Source organism: Lucilia cuprina, chromosome 2, assembly GCF_022045245.1.
Source record: "Lucilia cuprina isolate Lc7/37 chromosome 2, ASM2204524v1, whole genome shotgun sequence".
Lineage (NCBI taxonomy): Eukaryota > Metazoa > Arthropoda > Insecta > Diptera > Calliphoridae > Lucilia > Lucilia cuprina.
Window position 1 is genome coordinate 31,867,014 of NC_060950.1, and position 9,815 is coordinate 31,876,828.

Sequence of the window (9,815 nt, forward strand, 5' to 3'; positions counted from 1 at the left end):
AACGTTTGATGTTTACTAATATAAATTAATTTTATATTTTTTCGTTAAAATAAAAACACTTTTAATTTTATTTAAAAATTAATGAAAGATTTTTTTATTCGCAATTTCAATTCTTAACAATAAACTCCGCTTTCCTTTTCTATGAGGATTGCTTATTTGACGGTAGACAAAATTAAACTAAAACTAAAGTACCTTTAATTGGTATAGAGATTTTGACTAGCATAAAACTTATGTGTGTCAAATTTCGGCACTATATTCCAATTTTTAAGCCACTAATGAGCGTTAAAACCATTTCCTGAAAAGGACCTAATAAAGGGAATAGGGTCAATTGCATATACACATAAAAGTTGGTAAATCGATTTTGGTTCGCGAGGAACTTAGTAGTGTTAAATTTTATCCCTGCATTCCTATATTAAATTTGGTAGAGAGATTTTGGTTCGTATAAATCTTATTTCTATCAAATTTCGTCACTATATTCGTATTTTTGAGCCAGTCGTGAAGTAAACATTGTTCTCGAAAGGGAAGAATATTTTATATAGTTTGATTGTGCTACATACATACCAATTATATGTTGTACTCTTTTGTTTTTTGTCAGTGACCAGATAACTTTTGAACACAAAAACCACATTGTTTGTTTTAAGTAAAACTACCAATATGAACGACGACGGCAACATCATCATTGTCATTATGATAATTATTATTATACTCACCAACAAAAACAGCAAAAACTTTATTATCATCATTGTCATAACAATGTCATAACTTTTTAGTTATTATTGTTGTTGAATTTCCTTGCTGCTATTTTTGTTTTTGAGTTAAATGGTAATGATCATTTATTGTTATTAATATTATCCTGCTGTACCTAATGAACTCCTATCGCATTTTGTGGAATCGTGTCGCTGTCATTGTTGCAACATACATATGCCTTTATACACCTTTTAAGGTGTATTTATTTTTCGTCAAATAGGTGAAAAGTTAAAAATTATCATAAACGTTTTAAAATCAAACCGTTTTGATAAGATCTCTTCCAATTTATTTTTGATAACATCTAAATATTAGTTTGTTATATTTTGTATTTTGACGATATATCAAAAAAAAACAATTTTGAAAATTTTAATCGTAATTATAATAATTTAAAAAATTATTGAAGTATGTGCAATGTGAAACTGAATAGCGGTGAAAGTGTTTTTACCACATCCTTTTTGGCAATATCCTGTTTATGACTTGTATGGCCGACTGGTGTTTTTTTTGTCGCCTATGGTTTTTTTACCCTTATACTGGTGTACCCGTGACTGTTGCTCTCACATGCATTCTCTATCTTAGTATTGTATAACATCCGCATGGCTCACATAATATGTGTACAATGCATATTACATAAATATTATGTACTTCCCAGCAGTTCGACGGGACAGTCCCGAACTGACCACTTAACCTACCACTTGTGGTGGCCCTTAGCCACCTGACTACCCAGGTGACCAACCATTTTAACATGGTCTTGTCCTACGAGGAAGTCAATCGTCACTCTACACCCTGCAAGAGACAGTAAAAATACGATTGCCTCCGCTCTCGCTTACAAAGGGGACACTAAAGTGACGACTGTCTTCATTCTTGATTACAGAGTTAATTTGTGACGAAAGACCAAAAACATACGAATTGGAGACAGGCAGGTGGTAAGATATCAATGGAACTAAAATTTAAAAATTTCAACTGTTTTCTCCCTAGAATACTATAGGACAATAATATGACGATTGATTGGAAAGATATAAATTTGAGTCAACAAGATGGTGGCATATTAGTAGAAACTAATTATCATTTCTCCAAATGAAGTACAGCAAAAAAAAAAAAAAAAAACAACTTTTAAGAGTATAATCTTTAGGTTACTTGAGGACAGTAAAAAGACGACTGTCTCCGCTCCCGCTTACAAAGAGGAGACTAAAGTGACGACTGTCTTTATTATCGATTACAAAAGGTACATTCGAGACTAATTACCTAAAACATACGAATTACGATCATCCAGGTGGGTAACTATTAGTGGAAATTACTTTTTTTAGTATGCATTGACTCTTTGTCGAACTGCTGGGTTATAATAACATTTTATTTATTTGAATTTATACATTAATATGTGTATACGTATGTGTGTGCTTGTTTGCCTTCCCAGCAGTTCGAAAAAGAGTCAATGCATACGAAAAAGGTAATAATTTTCAATAATAATTAGCCACCTGGATGATCGTAACTCGTATGTTTTGTTTTTCCTCGTAGGACAAGCCCATGTTAAAATGGTTGGTCACCTGTGTAATCAGGTGGCTAGGGGCCACCACAAGTTGTAGGTTAAATGGTCAGTTCGGGACTGTCCCGTCGAACTGCTGGGTTTATATTACATAGGTTCGTTATTTAAAAAAAACAGAAGTGCATTCAAGTTAATGTTATTTGCCAATAAAGCGCTCATACTTATATATACAATATGTGTGTTTGTTGTACAGAGAATAATGAGTAAAAGTTATGATTTAAAACAAATTTAACACAATTAAATTAAAAAGTAACACGTAAATACGACTGTTTAAAATCTGCCAACACGGTGTTTTATTTTTATAACAAGGAAATTGTTTCGATGAAAATTTAAAAAAATTCTTTAAAATTGTTTATACATATATACATATATATGTAATTTTTAACATATTTTATTTGATATTTGAACATGATTGCCGTTGTATGATTTTTTTAATTGTTTAAAGGACATTTTACTAAAACCACAATGTATTGCTATACAATGTGTTTTATGTGAAATGTATTAAATTGTTTTCAAATCGGATACGTAAATCATAAAAATCAATTTATAGTATAAGGAAGTAAAGCGAAATTTATTAAATAAAATGTTTTAATTCACATCCTTAAACATGCTTTATCATAACTATGCATGTTACTATCTTTATGAGTGGGTAAGTACGTCATAAACTTTAAATAAATTGTTGTACAACATTTTAATACAAACAACTGCATGTTTCATTGCTTAAGATAATATATCTTTATGGTATGTGCAAAGATTTAAAATTTTATTTATGTTTTGAATTAAAAAGAACATTTTATTAACATGTTAAGTATTTCGCAGGAATAATATGTAAAGAATGTAATATATGTAAGTAATTGCTAGATTAGACAGTTTGTGGATTTCGAACATTTCAGACGCTGATAAAAACATAAAAACAGGACACTTTTGCCATGCAGAATGCTTAAATATAATTTTATATAATTTGTAAGACTTTCGTAGGTAATTGAAGAGTATGGTTCGATCACCATGAAATCATTGCCGAAAAGGATTGCTTCTTTGTAAATAAACAGTAATATTTATAAATAGATGCTTTTGTTATTATTGAAACAATTAATTTTATTTTCTGAATGGGGAATGTTGAATTTTTGACCGATCCTTAAAAATGTATTATAAAGATTTTGTCTTTTACAAAACTTGTTTATGTTGAATTTCATAATTTTAGAGCTAGTAATGATCGTTAAAGTAATTTTCACCCCCTTATACGGGGGTAAGGAATTGACGAATTTTGAATATTCGTATCTTGATAACTGGATTACATCTCCATATTTTAACATTCGGTTGGAAGAATCCAATGGAAATGAAATGTTGCCATAGAGCACACAATATAAATATTCATAGATAAACAAACATGGAAACAGTATAGTGCTGCATTTCTGTAGTAATATCTTGGACCAGTTTATTATTGATTTAGCATTTAAGTTTTATATTTCCAGAGGACCCAGTTATTTCAATTACATAAATATATTTTAAATAATAACAAGTTAGAGTGCTATATCTTATATACCCTCCACCAGCTGCTTTTATATTAATAATTTTTTATTTTGTGAAATATTTGTGAAAATAAGTTTTCTCATGCTTTTTAATAAAAAGAACACTACAAACACCATTTTCTTTTATATGTTATTAACGCCCTAAAATATGATTTAGCGATATTTAATAATTTGCATGTGAGTGAAATGTTTAATAAAGTTATTGATGGTTAATTTTAGAAATTTTGCATGGAAAATTTGCATACTAAACATAAAATAAGCGACTAATATCTTTATAAATAAGGAGATAATTGTTTATAATTATAGTTATGATAATGCAACTAGATTAATACTGTGTGAATGGCTGTCGATGGAGCGATCGGATAAAGAAATTGACAGTAATATTTCTGAAGTAAAAAATTTTATTTTTTAAAAACTTTATTTGGTAATGAGTAAAAAGTGTTTACGTAATTTTCGGAAATGAACTAACAATTATGGATGACCGTTAAACAAATTTATAACAAAAGTATATTATCAGTATATAAAAGTAATTGTAGATTGATCAAAATTTTACAATGACTTTTCTATGCATAAAAGTAATAATTATTTTCTACATAATGAGTTAGGTATATGACAAATTGTGGTCCAAATGGAAATAACTTACAATTACATTTGCGTTTATAAATGTGATATCTTTGTCAAATTTTGTATAAATATCTAAATTAGGTAATGAGTTATGGTCGTTGAAGCGATTTTTGGGAGAGAACCTTGTATGGCAGCTATGACTAATTGCGACCGATCGGAAAAATAATTTAATTAGGTAGCGTAGTTATGGGCGTTAAAGTGATTTTCGGGTGGGGATCTTGTATAGGAGCTATGACCAATTGTGGACCGATCGGAAGAAAATTTAGCAGTAACATTTATGTATATAAAAGTAATATTTGTAGCAAATTTTTTATAAATATCTTAATAAGGTAATGAGTTTTGAGCGTTTAAGTGATTTTCGGGAGGGGACGTTGTATGGGAGCTATGACCAGTTGTGGACCGACATAACATTATTGACATAAAACTTTAATTTGTAAAATTTTGTGAAGATATCGATATTAAAACGGAAGTTATTAACAATAAACACATTTTTCGGGTATATGTATGGGAGGTATATGAAATTATGAACCGATTTTTCCGATTTATAACAATGTTAATTCTCTCACCAATAAATGTATCTCTGACAAAATTTAACAGTTTATCTGAAGTAGTTTTTATAAAAAGTACAAATAAATATGTGAAAAATCGCCAGGGTCGGTCCACAATTTCATATACTTCCCATACAAAAGTACATATTCCCGGAAAATTGTTTTTTTGTTAATAACTTCCGTCGCAATGTTGATATCTTTACAAAATATCACACAATAAAATTTTATATCAATAGAATTCATTCTGAGCAAAAATTTTCTGGATAGGTCCATAATTGGACATAGCTCCCATACAAGGTCCCCTCCCGAAAATCACCTAAACGCACATAATTCATTACTAAATTAAGATATCAATATAAAATTTGGTACAAGTATTGCTCTTATATAAAGAAATATTACTATGAAATTTTTTTCCGATCGGTCCACAATTGGTCATAGCTCAAATACAAGGTCCCCTACCGAAAATCACTTAAACGCAAATAATTCATTACTAAATTAAGATATCGATATAAAATTTGGTACAGGTATTGCTCTCACATAAGCAAATATTACTGTGAAATTTTTTTCCGATCGGTCCAAAATTGGTCATAGCTCCCATACAAGGTCCCCTCCCGAAAATCACTTAAACGCACATAACTCATTACTTACTTTAGATATCGATATAAAATTCGGTATAAGTATTACTCATATGAATATAAATATTACACCTCCGGAAATCACTTAAACGCCCATAATTCATTACAAAATTAAGATAATGATATAAAATTTGCTACAGGTATTGCTCTCGCATAAAGAAATATTACTATGAAATTTTTTTCGATCGGTCCAAAATTGGTCATAGCTCCCATAAAAGGTCCCCTCCCGAAAATCACTTAAACCCACATAACTCATTACTTAATTAAGATATAGATATAAAATTTGGTATAAGTATTACTCATATGAATATAAATATTATTGTGAAAGATTTTTCCGATCGGTCCATAATTGGTCATATCTCCCATACAAGGTCCCCTCCCGGAAATCACTTAAACGCACATAATTCTATACTAAATTAAGATAAAAAATAAATATAAAATTTGGTACAGTTATTGCTATAACATAAAGAAATATTTCTGTGAAATTTTTTTTCCGATCGGTCCACAATTGGTCATAGGTCCCATACAAGGTCCTCTCCCGAAAATCACTTAAAGGCACATAATTCATTACTAAATTAAGATATCGATATAAAATTTGGTACAAGTATTGCCCTCATATAAAGAAATATTACTGTGATTTTTTTTCAATCGGTCCACAATTGGTCATAGCTCCCATACAAGGTCCCCTCGCGAAAATCACTTAAAATCACATAACTCATTACTAAATTAAGATATCGATATAAAATTTGGTATACGTATTGCACATATGTATACAAATATTATTGTGAAAGGTTTTTCCGATCGGTCCATAATTGGTCATAGCCCCAACACAACGTTCCGTCCCGAAAATCACTTAAACACGCGTAACTCATTACTAAATTAGGATATCGATATAGAATTTGGTACAAGTATTGCTCTTATATACATAAATATTATCATGAAAGTTTTTTTTGGATCTGTCCATAATTGGTCACAGTTCCCATACAAGGTCGCCTCCATAAAATCACTTAAACGCGCACACCTCATTACTAAATTAAGGTCTTACTGATCGGTCCATAATTGGTCGTAGCTCTCATACAATAATTGGTAATAGCTCCCATACAATGTAATCTCCCGAAAATCACTTAAACATATCCATATATAATTTGGTACAAATATTTCTCATTCAAATATTACTGTGAAATTTTTTTTGCGATCGGTTCATAATTGGTCCCATACAAGGTCTCCTTCCGAGAATCACTTAAACGCACATAACTTATTACTAAATAAAGGTATCGATATATAATTTGGTATAATTATTGCTCTTATACATATAAATATTACTGTGGAAGAATTTCTGATTGGTTCAAAATTTGTCATAGCTCTAATAAATACTGATGTCGGAAAAATACACAAATCGTTCTCATAATTCTTGGCATCTGCATGATCTTTTCATAATAAGTCATGTGAGGTCCACAACCGAAACTTAATATAAATTTTCTGGACCTAATCAAAATTTGTTCCACACATGAATAAATGTTAGTACCTTCATTACGGAAACAAAACTTGTGTGGAGTTATCTAAAAATTTGATAGTTTAATGGATTTTAATAAGAAAATGCTTGCTGGTGGATGGTATTTAAGATTCGGCACAGCCGAATATAACACTCTAACTTGTTTTCTGATCGTTTCTACCTTTAAAAGGACTTTAAAATTTGAAAGGAAGAGTAAGTATAATTATATTTAGCTTAAATTTGGTTTGGTCTAGTAGGTCAATATAGGTATCGATTGGAAGATTAGAATAACAGTATTTTTACAAATAAAATAATTTTAATATGTTAGAATAAAAAAAACTAAAAAATGTGCTTTTAAATTTTAATCCCTTAACATCCTTATTTTCTATAGTCAGTTTTTTTTAGAAAAAAGTATATGTTATATTTACAAATATTTCATGTATTTATCTTTATTAGTTCTTTGTAAAAAAATTAGAGTTAAGATGTATTCAAATTAAAAAAAAATTTGTTGAGAATATTTTGTTTAATTTAATTTATTATTTATTCAAATTAACTACCCCATTATCCCAATGTCTGTTAATTTTTTATCCTAACGTTAAATTGATAGTTTTCAGACAAAATATCTACCAATTAAACATAACCGGTGGTTGAGATATAGATGAGAAAATATATAAAATTTTATTTCGTATGATTATGACGGTTTAGTGATTAAAGCATGCATGTTCCGAATTCTAAAATCCACTTCAGGATAATATGATAAGCGCAATATTATTATTATTATTATTACATTAAAATCATGATGAAAAGCTACATAAAAACGTTTATATATGTAGACATAAATCTCTCCTCTTTATTTTATAATATACATATTAAAGGCCTGCTTATGATGGCGCACACGATATTTGTTTAACAAATTGTCGCATTATTGTTATCTTGTGCAGGTCTTTAATCTCTATTTGACTCTATCCCACTTTCAGAAAACTAGTTTTTCTTCAATAAGTATGTCGCAATTGAAATAAAATTCAATTTTATTATTTGCTAAAATAAATCACATTTGAAAGAAATTTACAACTGATGTTAGGGTATGATATGCACGGCCAAGTCCGGCTATACTTTCCTAACTTTTTAAATTTTTATGTATATTGTGGTTTACTAATTGCACATGATATACCTTCGCACTGTTGTATTTTTAATAAAAACTATATAATAAGCTACATTGATAACATTATTGGGATGTCAAAGATATTTTAAAAGATTTATAGAATTTAGAATAACTATAGAGTTCGGAATAATTGTGTTAAATTAAAAAGGAAAGTATAATTTCCAAGAAAGGAGTTTTAACATGAAAGGAAATGCAATATATCCTTAATCGTTTGTTACCCTTTCATATTCTTCAAAGTTTTCACTTTTTTAACTTTTTATCATAGAGATAAAGAAACTCGGTTCTACAATATCAAATTTCTAATTTTTCTACATAATATTTTAACAAAAAAAGGACTTTGAAATTTTCAGAGGGGAAAATTTTATTAATAAATTTATTGAGATATTTAAAAAATATTATAAAAATTAAACAAATGGATCTATGAAGATCAAATTTCAGACTTTTGTACTCCATTCTAATGTCTTTATTATGAATTTTTTTGTTGAACAATTTTGTATAAAATTTCAAGGATAATAAAGAATAAACTTTTTTAAGGATATTTTTTACATCTTTTTATTCTTAAAAAATAAAACAAAATACGAGATAAAAATACTGCAATTGTCCTTTGTTTTAAGCCACCCTATTGTTAAAATAGGGTGGCTTAAAATATTTTATGAAAATTTTTAATAATTGTATGCACTTCAAATTTTAAAGTCCTTTTAAAAGGACAAACGATCAGAAAATGAAAAACTGAGTACGCAGATATACCATATAAGTTATGTGCTTTCGTATGTATATGGTTTGGTTCGTGTGTGAAAAATTGTGTTGGACGGTGCTATACATAATATATGTATGTATATAAATTTATATGTTTTTGCTGTTTATTTGATGAGAATTCGTATTGAGTACGTTTAGGAAAGTCTCAGGCGTATGATATATTTTCTAATAATTAAATATCAAGTATTCATACAGCTGTGTTCCGTTAATAAGGAAACCAAGTGTATACAGTTAAAGCAATTGTGTATAATTTAATGTGTCCCATTAGTTTAAAAGCCGGTTTATAATTTACACAATACAACAGGTTTCCTATTATAATATTAAATATAGCATTATAATCAAGATTAATTTAAGTTTTAGCTACTTACACATGAGGTACTCTAGAAAAATATAAAGCATTTTTTTAATTCTAGTATCATTTATTAACTTGATTTTCTTTTTGTTATATAAAAAATTTACATAATCCATACAAAAAAAGAACGCCACAAGAGAACAAAAAAAAAAAAAAAAAACACATTAATTTTTATATCTCAGAAGTAAAGAATTAAAAAAAAAAACAAGTAAGAGTTCTATATTCGGCTGTGCCGAATCTTATATACCCTTCACCATGATGTGTTTAAAGCCTTTTGTACCTTTTGAGGAACGAAAAAGTACCAAAAAGTCTCCATCTATGAGTCCTCAGTTAATCCGGGCCATACAAACTTAATTACATGTTCCTAGGTTCAATATTGTAGAAATTGTAAAAAGTACCTTTTGAAGAACGAAAAAGTACCAAGAAGTCC